We start from the raw sequence: 15,569 nt of genomic DNA, 5'->3' as shown, positions 1-15,569 counted from the left end.
TTTACTAAATCATGTTATAGGAAGTATGATAATTATAACAAGAAATTGTAAGACCATTACTGTCAGTGATGTTCTTTGTGTTTGGCTAGAATCAACATTCATTTATGCCCAGGTAAATAAATTATTTTATTTCACAAAAGAGATTTAATAATTTATGGCTGAAGCATAAATGAAATACTATGGCCCTTCAGTTAAGTAATGCACATGTAGGCCTCAGATGTAAAATTTCAGTCAGTGTAGTTGTTGCAGCCCATGTCATTGAAGGAATGGGGACAAAAGTTTGTTTGTAACTACCATGGAACTGAGTACAAAGACGCCAGTGACCTTTGAACTTCTGTGGCTGTGCGTCTGAACAAGGAGTTGTTTGAGGATGGGAAAAGCTGCCAGTAGACTTGGGATGTGCTTTTCCCTTGCTTTCTGTGGAATTGTTGAGTGACCCTCCTCCAGAAAAACAAAAAAGCACAAACCCAAAAAACAAAAAGCTTAATTGGAAGAAATTCTTATTAGTCCCAGGGGAATCTCATGTCCACACAGCTAAATCTAATTAGATATTCATATCCCAAAGTGATAGTCTCTATAAAAATATTGTCTCCACTTACAAAAATGGCAGTGTTAATTACTGCTGTTTTATGCATTGACTAATCTGGTAGATGCTTGTGGTTTCTTCCTCTGCAGTTCTTGTTATCTTCTTCGTAAAAGCTATCCTGCAGCTCTTCTGGTTGAAAAGTCCTTCTGTATCCGGGTCACACTAATTCCTTAGCTTTCTTTTTTACATTGTTTAAAGGTTGGGCATTATTCAGTCAGTGAAACCTATAAATATTTGGCAAATGAATGAGTGTGTTAATAAATCCACAGGAAAGGTGTTATTTTTTTGTGTGAGAAAGTAGGAATAATGGCATTTGCAGTAGTGTTTTTTTTCCTTTATCCCAAGGTGATTAATAAAAATCTAGTAATATCTCTCAATATGAGAATACCATAAATGCAGTATCTCTTTTACAAATATAGAGTAGCTCGGCGTTTGAGTCTTGGTTGCATTAGCCAGTGTTCAAACTGGGCTCAGGTAACAAGGTTTTATTTCAAGTCTGTTGTCCTTGGAAAGACTAAGGAATCAATACTAGTATTACCATTTTGGTGAAAAGCTGCCTCTGGCGTATGTTGTTGCATATCTCTCACCCATGATTAATAAAGCAGGAAGTTTGTATTTGAAACTAATGCACTGATTCACCATTGAGTAGTGCATGTGCTTTGAGGTAGTTCCTCTTTCCTATCAGTAATGCATTTGTGTATTTTTTTTGTACACTTTTGGGTAGTTCTCTTTCTGATCAGTGGTCAGCACCATGGTTTGGTTTATAGGTTATGATATATGTGGTCATACTGCTTAACCGGGGCCATTGGGATTGAGTCTCTGACTTTAGGAGGAGCTTTGTCTCTGTGAGTGGTAAGAGTTAAGGTGGGAAAAATGAGTATGGTAGTTATGATAACTCTTCTAAATGTCTTTATGTATTATGTATGTCTTTATGTCTTTATATATTAAAATCCTGATTTACCAGAAGTTTAACATAAATTCTTAACTTATTGCTACTTGGAGAATTTTGTTTTTCACACTCTTATGGAAAGTTACTTAGGAGGTTTAGCCTTGAGTCTTGATTTATCAGCTACTGTTATGAAATATAACAATTTTTAAAAATAAATGTATTTATTTTATTTTATTTATTTCTGGCTGTGTTGGGTCTTCATTTCTGCGTGCGGGTTTTCTCTCGTTCCGGCGAGCGAGGGCTACTCTTCATTGTGGTGCACGGGCCTCTCATTGCGGTGTCTTCTCTTATTGCGGAGCACGGACTCTAGGCGCGTGGGCTTCAGTAGTTGTGGCACGCGGGCTCAGTAGTCATGGCTCGCGGGCTCTAGAGCGCAGGCTCAGTAGTTGTGGTGCAAGGGCTTAGTTGCTCTGCGACATGTGGGATCTTCCCAGACCAGGGCTCGAACCCGTGTTCCTGGCATTGGCAGGAGGATTCTTAACCACTGCGCCGCGAGGGAAGCCGGAAATATAACAATTTGCTGCCAGAAGTTTTTCAGACTCTTGTTAGGCCTGTTTAAATTGCCTAAGATGAGCATGGCCTCCAGATGTTTGTTATCCTGGAGACCAGCTCCTCTGGAGGCAGAGATGTAGCATGGAGAAGACTGTGGCTGAGACCCGAAGGAAGGTAGGTGAAGAGTGGGCGCTAGGAGACGGGCGGGGCTGAAAAGAGAGCAGAGGAGGTACAGACAGCTGCAGATGAGAGCCTCTCAGATCCCAGCTAAAGGAAACTGGAGGTATCCTGTAGAGGAGAAAATCCTTAAATGTTTTGAAGATTACAAAAAATTAAATTCAGCTTCCTTGGGTTAATTGATGTATATCTTTTATTCAGTTTTGCTTTGTTTTAAAGTCTTTCCTGTGATATGTATTGAACTTAGTTTAAACTTTAATGTGATAGTTGTTTAAGAGAGAACAAGCAAACCTTTGCACAAAATAGAGAATATATTTGACAGACTGCTCGAAAATTGCGACGTAACATTTAGTGAATTGAATATTCCCCTGTAAAAATCTTCCAGTAAATATATTGTTACTGATTTGGATGAAAATAATTTTTTGAATAGTCTACTTTATTTTATTAAAATGGTTGGTTTATTCAGGGGAAGGATAAAGAGGAGAACTAAAGAATATGGGAAATACTGATTGAATATAGCATTATTCACATCTGTTACATCGAGAGGACATGTTTGAGTTCTGATAACTATTTCAGCAGAAAAGTGCCATGTTACTTTATGAGATGGCAGAGGCTAACTAAAGTTAATTTGGTTGAATAGTGAATAATGCTTTAGGTCAGAAAAGGGCAGAATGAGAATTCACTGTTCATTCTGAAAAAATTTGTCAGGAAATACTCTCTTTAGAATTTAAGAAGTTCTGTTTTTTTTTTTTTTTTTTTTTTTTCGGATTTGTTATTACTACATCTAAGAACTGGGTATTTTAGAAAACGTCATTCAACTTTTTTGTAATTTCCGGTTTAAAAGATTAAAATTGAAATATGAAAGGAAAACAATCTGGACATTGAGCTTTAGCTGCTAGCTGCAGAAATGGTGGGTGTGCCTGGCCTTGTGATGTTACAGGGCCTGAACTTTTAGATTTCTTCCTGTGGGAAGTAGTGTGAAAAATGCTTCGGAAAAATAGTTGCCAGAGTTGTACCACAGAACGTTGCCTCTAGTGCCGTGAGCCACAGACTTGTAAATTGCTAGATTAAAAAAATATATTCAGTATTAGTAAAGACAGCAAGTACTCATCATAGCTATGGCAGAGAGTCCTCACTGCCTATCTGATATCCATTTCCCTATGTTTCCTTTCTAATAGAACTTAATGTTTTGCTAGAAGCAGAAGTAGGCCTAGCTAAAAAAACTATACATTTCTTAGCCTCCTTTCCAGCCCGAGCAGCCATGTAACATAGTTCTGGTCAGTGAGATGTAGGCAGAAATTTCTGGATGAAGTTCTTTTGAAAGCCCTTTTACCTGTTTTTTTTCATCCTGCGTAGAAATCAGACCATGCGTGGGGCTAGACCAGTATTCTAGAGGCCTTTAGAGGAAAGCCAGGAGATTTACAGAGATCTTCCCCCATGTATTCCTGAGCTGCCAAACCAGTGTCAGCAAGTGCCTCTGTGCACTTCCATTTGATGAGAAGAGTAAACCCCTGTCTTGCTTAAACCAGTATAATTTAGGCTTCCTGTTACATGCATCAGAACATTATTCCTAACTGATATAATTATTTACATGCCCATTATGATCTGCTTCCTGGAGATTTGGAATCGTCTCATTATAATTTAACAAGGGATTTTATCTAACTTCAAATCCGGAAGACCTTGGGAGTTTTGGAATTATTTCTGTCTTTTAGACTTGATTGGACCAGCTGGATATCCAGCTGGATGGATATTGGTTACCAAGGAGGTCTGAGGAAATGTGAGGAAGTATTCATAAATAGTCTAGCATCTCCCACTGTCACTTCATCCTCTCTTTCATTTTAGTTCCTGGCTTCATCTGGCTACATAATCTATAGTGAAACTACTGGCGCTCCCTCTGAATGGAGAGGATTTCAGGTAGTTATAGCACAGTCAGGAATCTGACTGATGACCTGATCTCCCTCCATACCAAGGTTAACTGTGGAGACCGTTTCCCTTTTAAAAAAAAACTTATTCAGGTGTAATGTACATACGGGGAAAGTACACGGATCATACATGTACAACCTTATGACTTTTCACAAACTGAACATATCTGTGTAACCAGCATCTTGATCAAGAAACAAAGAAGTTCCTCTATTGCCCTCGTGGATTATCAGTGTCCTTCTAACAGCATACATTAGTTTTTACCTGTATTTGTATTGTATATACATGGAATCATACAGAATGTACTCTTTTGTGTCTGGCTTCTTTTGCTCAGCATTTCTGTGAGATTTGTCCATATTGTTATATATAATTATAGGTCATTCATTCTCATTGCTGTGTAGCATTCCATTGTGTGACTATATCCCAGCTTATTTATCTCATCAACTGTTGGTGGGCACTTGGGGTGTTTCCAGTCTTGACTTATGAATACTGCTGCTAAGAACATTCTTTTGGTAAACATATGTAAGTATTCTGTTGGGTATGTACTTTGGAATGGAATTGCTGGATCATAGGGTATCAGTGCTTGAGAGTTTTAGCTCCTCTGCCTTCTCATCAGCACTTGATTTGTCATTGCTTTTAACCTAGTCATTCTGGTGGGTGTGTATTTTGTGAAGTGCCTGTTTGTCTTTTGCCCATGTTCTATTGAGTTGTAGGTCTTTTCTTACTGTTTGTGGGAGTCCTTTTTATATTCTGGATACTAGTCCTTTGTCAGATATTTGTATTGTGAATACCTTTTCCTATTCTGTGATTTGCTCTTTCACTCTTTAATTGTCTTTTGAGGAATAGGTCTTTATATAATCCAATTTATCAGATTTTCTTTTATGGTTAGTGCTCTTTGGGTAATGTTAAAAAGTATCTTTGCCTACTCCAACGTCACAAAGATGATGATCTATATTTTCTTCAAAAAACTTTATTATTTTACCTCTTATATGTAGATCTTCCCTCCATCTAGAATTGACTTTTGTCTAGATATGAGGGAGGGGTCACAAAACATTTTTCTCCATATGGTTATGTAGTGGAGTCAGCACCATTTGTTAAAAAGATTATCCTTTCTCCTCCACTACAGCGTTAGGTTTGTCGTAAATCAGGTAACCAGATGTGTGGCTTGTTTCTGGACACGATTCTATTCTGTTCCATCAGTCAGTTTTTCTACCCTTGTGCAAGTAGCATACTGTTTTAATTATTATAGCTTTATAATGGGTTTTGTTAACTGTTAGTGTTAAGTTCTTTACCATCTTTGTTTTTCTTTAAGATGGCCTTAGCTAACTGGTGATTGTCAGCCGGTTATGTGGAGTTAATATTCATTCTGTATGCCTTCCACCCTCTACCATACACATCCCTCAACCAGCTGACTGAAATACTGGCTTAATCTACTTAGCTGTCAAGAGAACCCAGTAAGGACCTCTAACCTCTTAGTGGATTTTCAGATTTATTGAGTAAACAGAAAACAATTTTTTTTCTGTTATTGAGTAAACAGAAAATGTGATGAATTAAATTATTCATCACATTTAAACTCAGTGCTCACTTTTAGCATAAATCACTGCTGTGTGCAGTAATCAAATATTTAGTTCAAATGTGTATATTTAATTGCACTGAGGCTTAATTTTCTCATTTGTAAGTAATCAGCTGTTTTGTTTATTATGACCAACTCTGTAGATACTGTGTTTGGGATTTTTGAAGCAAAAAGATGAAACAGGAATAGTAAAATAAAAATAAGACGAATCCATCTGGAAGACTGAATCATCTGTGCCTGACATTTAAAGGCGGTGATCTTTGTTAGTCACAATGTGATATTGTCAGTTGGAAGAAATTTCTCCTCAGTATCCTGCCTTCTTTTCCCCTTCCATTTCATGTTGAATCAATTGGGGGAAATCATAAGTTTTTAAACTAAAATATTAGTTATTTTTCTTCAAAATGAGTCATTCATAACTTATTTTCTTTGGGGGCTGGAGAATGGGAAGGAGTCAGGGAAGTAGGGGCCTTCTGGTGACAGTGACTGTGCATTTCACATTCCCATATGACACACGTCATCATGTATGGTACGTCAGAGTTGAACAGTGCAGGTGTGAACTGTGTGGGTCCACTTACATGTGGATATTTTCCAGTAGTAAGTACTACAGCACTACGTGGTCTGTGATTGGTTGAATCTGCGGATGCGGGGGTGGGAGGCGCCTATAAATTATATGCTGATTAACCCTTGCATTGTTCAAGGTCCAACTGTATTTAAAATTGAGATTGTCTTGAGAAATTGAAAATATATGAATTATTACAGTATCTTTGGGGAACTTTCTTTCTAGTTTTTAAACTCGGGGGCCAGACGATCAGAGATCTGTATACATGTGTGCTGCATGAGTTTTTAATTCCTCTCTCAATTAATAAATGGTGAGTTACAAGGGTTCATGTTTGCTTCAGAAGTTGGAATTGAACTGAATGTGAGTTAGGCACATAAGGCTCTAACCCCACCTATTTACTTTTAATTACAAATAAAGAATATACCATTTCATTTATAATGTAATTTTAATATAATTAAACTTGAATAGTTAAAAGTTGCGTAATTATATTCTGCATGAGTTAGAATAACTAACCAATCCAAATCTGCTCAGATCCCTGGCAGCAGTCCATTTGTACAACCATGTGGTAGGCAGTTCTCCTGTGTTAGCAGGTCTGATACAGATTTTTGCCTAAAGATCTCAGTGGCAGCATTTTTGAACAGGTACTTAACTGAGTGCATATTGATTTTCAAATACTTTGTAAGCTCTGGCAATACAAAGATGAGCAAAATAGGTGTGTTACCTGCCATCACAGAAGTTTCCAGCTAGAGTTGTATAACTCTGGGTTATAATGCGGTGTGTTTGCCTACTGGTAACAAGAAATATTTTTTTCCAGCTTTATTGAGATATAATTGACATATAATATTGTGTAAGTTTAATGTGATGATTTGACGCACATATATATAGCAAAATGTTTACCACGTAAGGTTAGTTAACACATCCTTCACCTCTCAAAATTACATTTTTCTTGTTGTTATGGTGAGAATATTTAAGATCTACTCTCTTAGCAACTTGCAAGTATACAGTGCGGTATTGTTGACTGGAGTCAGCGTGCTGCACATTAGATCCTCAGAACTAACTCATCTTATAACTGGAAGTTTGTACCGTTTGACTAACATCTCCCCATTTCCTCTACCCCCCAGCCCCTGGCAACCACCAATCTACTCTGTTTTTATGAGTAAGTGATTTTTGATTGCCCTGTGAGTATTCAGGCCTTCTGCTCCAGTTAAGTATAAAGTTTCTAGGACAATATATTAGTATCAGACTTCTACATATTGTGGACTATTTTTCCTCAACATGTAATTGGTTAATAGTGTGTAACGTAGCTGGATTTAGCCGTTTGCACTCTGTGCAGAGCATATTCTGTCTGAAAATATTAAGGCTCTGTTTCTGAGTGCTTCTGGAAACAGGCACTCAAAAATTAACGTGCACTGCATGTTCTTCATGTATCACGTTTCCTTATCTACTGCTCTTTTTGCTTGGATTGGGAAATAATGAGAATGTGTATACTTACCTATCCATAGACTGTGGCCATATTTGGTATCAAGAGTATGTCCTTATTCATAGATAAGGTCTGTCTCCATATATCACAAGTTCCTGTTTAAGAAGCAAAGTGAGGTAATGAACAGGGAGAGGGATGGATCCCTATCTGACAGAATTTAGGTGGCCACTCCCTAGGTGTCCAGGAGTAGGAGGGCAAGATTAGGACCAGGCTTCTTCCAAAGATCCTCCCTCTGTCTTCTTAACTTACCCTCTGGCTCTCCAGTTCCTTCCCCCAAAGCACACCTGGATTTAATTTATCTATGTAGTTCTACTTTTACATCTTTTAAACCAATGTCAAGTTTGTCTGCCGCTTGCCATCTCCACTGCTACATCTGATAGATATTCTCTTTCAGTTATTGCAACAGCCTCCTTACTGCTCTCTCTGCCGAAAACTTTTCCATTCCAGCTCATTCTTCCTTCATTTTGGAGCCAGAATAATTTTACTGAGATGCCCCTATGGGTATTCAGGGAGTTCCCCTAGGTGCTTTTCCCTGGTTGGGCTTAGAGTTTGGCCTAGCGAGAGGCTGAAGCATGCTGTGTAGAGGGAGTAGCGTTTACAAAGCTTTGATACTTTAACTGATGGCAGCATCATTACATCAAGTAGACAGCCTCCAAGAAAGACTGCAGTTCTTTCAGACCTGATAGTCATTCACCTCTAGGCATGCTGGCAAAGTCAGTTGTATTACTTACTGGTGGTATAGCCTTACTTTAATTCAAGCACAAATACACTTGAACCTTGTTTCTCTTACACAGTTGGATTTGGAAGACCTGTTCTGCCATTTATATCTAAGAGCTTGTTCCTATTATTTTCCTGGAGTATTTGATTCACTCTACTGTGTTTGTTTGGTTAAGAAGAATAACTAATTTGCAATGGTGATCAATATTTTGCCCAGTTCAGCAAACATCTTTGATGAGTTGGAATCCCCTGTCGAGGAGAGAAGTTGCCAGTTAAACTGTTAATGGAAAGCAGTGTATTAGCATAGACAGCATCCTGAAAATGCACAGGTACCATCTACTAATTAGCTGACCATTGTTGCCTCTTAACCAGTTTGGTGACAGTATATCCTAGGAGAGTTTGTTATTTTCCTCCATTGATAATCAAAGATTAGACATGACTACAGTTGAGAGTAAAGCTGTTAAGCTGGAAGTAGACCAGTTAGTGTAAGTGATGGTAAAGGTGTTAGAGAAGATAAAAGTAAACTGTAGTTGTAAAGGTAATGTCAGTTTAGAATTGCTCCGAAACTATAAATTATCTCCCTTTTCTGTGGTGGAGATGATACAAGGGTGAGGCATGTAATCACATTGGCGTGTTTGAGATAAATGTCCTTTGTTGTTGTCTTCAACCCTCCATATTTTTTGCTCTATTTCTTCCATAATATTTTAGTTATAAATATGTGTAATTAATATATTGTTGATGTTTCATTCAGTAAGTTTCTGTCAAATATAATTTTAAAGTATAGTTGCATTTAAACATTGAGCTTAAGCAAATTAGATGTTTTCTGTGTTTTCATGAATACATTTACATGTATTCATATAGTCCACTTACTTTTAAAAGTTTACTGTTTCCTGCCATGTGTTTTTTACATTCAGAGACACATTTTCTTCTTATTGAAACTGTTTCAAGATTTTGTTGTGTAGGCTGGTGGAAAAATGATTCATTTGACAGTATTGTATTCTACAGTCAGGGTTATTGGAGTACATCATATTTCATTAAGGGAGAAAAGCTTGAGAAAAGGAGAGTCTGTAAACCAGATAAAAGTAACAGTGTCTGTTAACTTCGTTATCTTATCACCATCACCTTGGGAGTTACTTAGTGGTGCCTCATCAAGATAGGACCAGTCTACTTATTGTCTACTGGTTTAGAATTCTCTTAACCAATATCTAAGAAATCACAACTTGCTGGTTTAAATTATAAGGTATTTTTTGGATCTAAGCCAAATTCAAAGATGGATTTTATAGCATTCAGTGTAATTTTTTAAAAAAATTTACATTTATTTATTTATTTTTGGCTGTGTTGGGTCTTCGTTGCTATGCGCAGGCTTTCTCTAGCTGCAGCGAGCAGGGGCTACTCTTCGTTGCAGTGCGCAGGCTTCTCATTGCGGTGGCTTCTCTTTGTTGCGGAGCATGGGCTCTAGGTGCATGGGCTTCAGTATTTGTGGCTTGTGGGCTCTAGAGCGCAGGCTCAGTAGTTGTGGCGCATGGGCTTCAGTATTTGTGGCTTGCGGGCTCTAGAGCGCAGGCTCAGTAGTTGTGGCGCATGGGCTTAGTTGCTCCGTGGGATGTGGGATCTTCCCGGACCAGGGCTTGAACCCGTGTCCCCTGCATTGGCGGACGAATTCTTAACCACTGCGCCACCAGGGAAGTCCCCAGTGTAATTTTTAAACATCTGTTCCTTGAATAAATAATTCTTTAAAAGGCAAAAATAGTGTAATGGAATTCATACACTGCTGTGGGTGTGTTAAATGGTGTGATTTTTCTGAAGGGCAATTTAGGAATATGTATCAAGAGCCTTGAAGCGTTACCTTTGACCTAGTAATTCCACTTCGAGGATCTTAAAGATTTAACCAAAGATACTCATTGTAGTATTATATCTAATGATGAAAATTTGGTAAATCATAATGTCCAACAAAATATAGTTATGATATATCCATATAGAAGAATGTTACTTAGCCATTATAAACTTTATTACTTAAGACTTTAATAACAAGGGAAAATCATGATATAAAAGTGAAAAAGGTATGAAGAACTCTATAAGAAGTTGAGCTCTATCAAACAAAAGCTAGCAGTTAAAAGCATGAGTCAGGGGACTTCCCTGGTGGTGCAGTGGTTAAGAATCCACCTGCCAATGCAGGGGACACGGGTTCGAGCCCTGGTCTGGGAAGATCCCACATGCCATGGAGCAACTAAGCCCATGTGCCACAACTACTGAGCCTGCACTCTAGAGCCCACGAGCCGCAACTGCTGAGCCCGCGTGCCACAACTACTGAAGCCCGTGCGCCTAGAGCCCGTGCTCCGCAACAAGAGAAGCCACTGCAATGAGAAGCCTGCGCACTGCAACGAAGAGTAGCCCATGCTCGCAGCAACTAGAGAAAGCCCGCACACAGCAACGAAGACCCAACGCAGCGAAAAAATAAATAAATAAATAAAATAAATTAAAAAGCATGAGTCAGCCCTGTATATAAAAGATCTGGAAAGATCATCAAGCCACATAAGATGCAGAAAAGCAAGGTATAGAATAATACACACACATGCACAGAAAAATAAGATATTTATGAAAATACACTAAATGAACTATATTTATATTTGTATATAAGCATGTACAGGCATAAAGAAAAGTCTTTTTAGTAAAACTGTTAATAATGACTGGAACTGGAGATAAGAAAAGGCTTACTTTGACTCCTACTTGACTTTTAACAATGAGAGTGTATCCATATATTAATTTGTAATTTAACGTAATAATAAAAAAAACCCTGAAACTTTTTTATTTTATAAAGAAAAAAATTCACTGAGATGTAAGCAGTAGTTATCTCTGGATGGTAGGAGTTCAGATAGTTCTTAATAGTCTTTGTATTTTTTTTTGTACTTCCCAGAATTTTGGCAATGAACAGGTATTATTTTTATAATCTGAAAAAGCAGGAAGATTTTTTAAAAAGCTGAAATCACAGGTAATAGCGTGGTCTGGAGTAAGGACTGCTGTTATTCAGATCCTGGCTGTAGCATTCTAGAGCCTTGTGACCTTGGGGCTGGGGCAGGGGGAGCTGCTTTACTTTTTCTCACAGGATTTTTTGAAGATTAAATTAGGTATGACATATGTAGGTTAATTTTTATAGTGTCTGGCACGCATTTGGTGCTTAATGAACCTTAATTTCCTTCCTTCTTGTTTTTTCTCATTAATGACATAATAAACTCTTCAAAAGAGATGGAAAATACCATAAAGCTATTAACAAAAACACAAATGTATTCAATAATTAGACAATTGAAGAGTTTACAGTGTGATAGTTTCAGAAATAATCCTGCTACAGTATACGAAGTGAGAATATTCCTTAGAGCAAAACAAAGAACTATGGTATTTCACTTCTGATGGTAGGAAGAGGTGGGTATCAATCCTCACCGTTCTGTATGAACCAGTTGTTAGTCAGCAGTAACATGGTTGTCTTAAGTATAGTTTAAAAAATTCTCCACAGGTTCAACCTGAATAGTTTTTTTAAAGCTTTGTTATAGATAAATTGCTGTTTTTATTCATCATAGCTGTCAATATTAAGAAATAAAATTAAGATTTCAGGATAAGTCTTATATTAGTAAATTAATATGTAAAATGAGATACCTTAATTTCAGAGGCTATATTTCAGTGACATAAGATAATTAGGGAAAATAGACATCAACATAAAATTCTCAAAGCAGTTAACGATTGTATTCTTCATACACATTTGTTAGATATACAATAGAAAATACAGACATCTGCTTTTCCCTGTTTTGCAGAGGAGGTATCACAAGCTTAAAGAGGAAGATTGATTGATATCAGCTGGTGAGGTGGCAAAGTAGGATCTCATTCTAAATACATTGGACTTGAGAAGCACCAACATTGCTGTCTCTGGTATTGCTGCATCTGATGTTTTCATACAAGGAAGCAATTTTTAAAAACACGAATTCAAAAAGATACATGCACCCCAGTGTTCACAACAGCATTATGTATAATAGTCAAGGTACGGAAGAAACCCAAGTGTCCATCAACAGATGATGAATGGATAAAGAAGCTGTGGTATGTATATACAATGAAATACTACTCAGCCATAAAAAAGAATAAAATTCTGACATTTGCAGCAACCCAGATGGACCTAGAGAGTATTATGCTTAGTGAAATAAGTCAGAGAAAGACAGATACTGTATGTTATCACTTATGTGTGGAATCTAAAAAATAAAACAAACGAATGTCTGTAACAAAACAAACAGACTCACAGGTATAGAAGACAAATTAGTGGTTACCGGTGGGGAGGGGGAAAAGGGGAGGGGCAAGATAAGGGTATGGGATTACAAACTACTGTGTATAAAATAGATGAGCAACAAGGATAGATTGTACAGCACAGGGAAATATAGGCATGATTTTATAATAACTAGGTGGAGTATAATCTATAAAATACTGAATCATGATGCTGTACACCTGAAACTAATATAATACTATAAATCAATTATACTTCAATACAAAAAAAGGAAACAATTTCTTTAAAGGACTGAGAGGTTTGGATAGGTATCAAGTGTTCCTGTTAGTTCATTTGTTTCCTTATTTAGTCATATTTCTCAAAGGAATACATTTGATATCATGTGTAGCTGGCTATGTTTCTTCTTATAATCTCTCTCTTGAATTGCAACCCTTCAAGAATGCCACATAGTGAAAAACAGTTTGGGATAGATTTTTGTGTGGTAGAAAATGAGTGTGCTTTGGGAAACCACTCTGCTCATGTGACTCTGAGCCAGCAGCAGGGTCTCAGCTGGGAGCCTGCACTTATGGTTTGGCCTGAGCACCTCTTTTCTTGAGTATCTACTAGTAATAAAAATCTCAATATTAATGCCAATTCAGTGCTTTTTATAAATATGAAATCCTTTAGAATTGAGCCCTCTGAGTTCATTTCCACTCTGATATACGTATTTTCCTTTATTCTATATGATTTTTTTTCTAAAAAGCTAAAAAAAATGTTGGAATATACTGTTCTTTCATACCCTATCCGATTTTTTACCTTGTAGGTTGGTCAGTGGTCAGTGTTTTTCTTTATGTCTCAGTAGTGTCTTTATATTTTTAACCTTGTAGTTGTTTGACTCATTATAGGTTTTCTAGGAAGTTTTTTGCTGTTTCTAATGAATTTCAGAATGGTTCTCTTTTGACTTTGTCCCTTCTCTTAATGGCATCCTATTATTTTCCTTATCTGATTTAGTCTATTATTGTCATCCTTGCACTACAGCATTTGTTGTAAGAGGTAACCTGAGCGGCATTGTGTTACCCTTTTCTCTCGGTTCGCTAAATGACTGTGAGAGAGGCGGTGGACTCCAGGCTCCAGGAGGGCAGAGACCATGTCAGCTTTACTCACTGTGCACTGTCTCTTGCACAGCAGGTGGTACATAGTAGGCACACAGTACAGAAGTACACGAGGGTGTGTCTAAGCACGGATGGAGCAGAAGGAACCTTGGGGTCATAGGTCACTACAGCCTGAGTCATCAGCGTATTGTTGCGGGTGTGGAGCATAAGAAAATGAGGAGAGGGAAGATTCAGCCAGGATTTTAGAAGTATGTGGAGAAACGAGTAATAGTGATAACAGTACTTTTTTTTTTCTTTTTTTAGCATTTTAACCTTTTTTTTAATTTTTGAATTTTATTTTATTTATTTTTTTATATAGCAGGTTCTTATTAGTCATCCATTTTATATACATCAGTGTATACATGTCAATCCCAATCTCCCATTTCATCCCACCCCCCCATCACCCCCCTGCCGCTTTCCCCCATTGGTGCCATATGTTTGTTCTTTACATCTGTGTCTCTACTTCTGCCCTGCAAACCAGTTCATCTGCACCATTTTTCTAGGTTCCACATACATGTGTTAATATACGATATTTGTTTTTCTCTTTCTGACTTACTTCACTCTGTATGACAGTCTCTAGATCCATCCACGTCTCTACAAATGACCCAAGTTCGTTCCTTTTTATGGCTCAGTAATATTCCATTGTATATATGTACCACATCTTCTTTATCCATTTGTCTGTCGATGGGCATTTAGGTTGCTTCCATGACCTGGCTATTGTAAACAGTGCTGCAATGAACATTGGGGTGCATGTGTCTTTTTGAATTACGGTTTTCTCTGGGTATATGCCCAGTAGTGGGATTGCTGGATCATATGGTAATTCTATTTTTAGTTTTTTAAGGAACCTCCATACTGTTCTCCATAGTGGCTGTATCAATTTACATTCCCACCAACAGTGCAAGAGGGTTCCCTTTCTCCACACCCTCTCGAGCATTTGTTGTTTGTAGATTTTCTGATGATGCCCATTCTAACTGGTGTGAGGTGATACCTCATTGTAGTTTTGATTTGCATTTCTCTAATAATTAGTGATGTTGAGCAGCTTTTCATGTGCTTCTTGGCCATCTGTATGTCTTCTTTGGAGAAATGTTGATTTAGGTCTTCTGCCCATTTTTGGATTGGGTTGTTTTTTTTTTAATATTGAACTGCATGAGCTGTTTATATATTTTGGAGATTAATCCTTTGTCCGTTGATTCGTTTGCAAATATTTTCTCCCACTCTGAGGGTTGTCTTTTCATCTTGTTTATGGTTTCCTTTGCTGTGCAAAAGCTTTGAAGTTTCATTAGGTCCCCTTTGTTTATTTTTGTTTTTATTTCCATTACTCTAGGAGGTGGATCAAAAAAGATCTTGCTGTGATTTATGTCAAAGAGTGTTCTTCCTATGTTTTCCTCTAGGAGTTTTATAGTGTCCGGTCTTACATTTAGGTCTCTAATCCATTTTGAGTTTATCTTTGTGTATGGTGTTAGGGAGTGTTCTAATTGCATTCTTTTACATGTAGCTGTCCAGTTTTCCCAGCACCACTTATTGAAGAGACTGTCTTTTCTCCGTTGTATATCCTTGCCTCCTTTGTCGTAGATGAGTTGACCATAGGTGTGTGGGTTTATCTCTGGGCTTTCTATCCTGTTCCATTGATCTATGTTTCTGTTTTTGTGTCAGTACCGTATTGTCTTGATTACTGTAGCTTTGTAGTACAGTCTGAAGTCCGGGAGTCTGATTCCTCCAGCTCCG

General features: G+C 37.6%; 1 protein-coding gene across 5 annotated transcripts in view; it reads left to right on the top strand.

Annotated features, from left to right (window-relative positions):
- The window catches only part of ARHGAP32 (Rho GTPase activating protein 32), a 274,825-nt gene that overhangs the window by 19,827 nt on the left and 239,429 nt on the right, over positions 1-15,569 (top strand). The window contains exon 2 of one of the 5 annotated variants that reach the window (XM_082343057.1): positions 12,257-12,536. The exons of the other annotated variants lie outside the window; for them this stretch is intronic. The gene's annotated coding sequence lies outside the window, so the exon portion shown is untranslated. The remainder of the gene's footprint in view (positions 1-12,256; positions 12,537-15,569) is intronic. 5 annotated transcript variants of the gene reach the window in all.

Source organism: Balaenoptera borealis (assembly GCF_965194805.1).
Source record: "Balaenoptera borealis genome assembly, chromosome: 11".
Lineage (NCBI taxonomy): Eukaryota > Metazoa > Chordata > Mammalia > Artiodactyla > Balaenopteridae > Balaenoptera > Balaenoptera borealis.
This window is presented reverse-complemented; position numbering and strand designations above follow the sequence as displayed.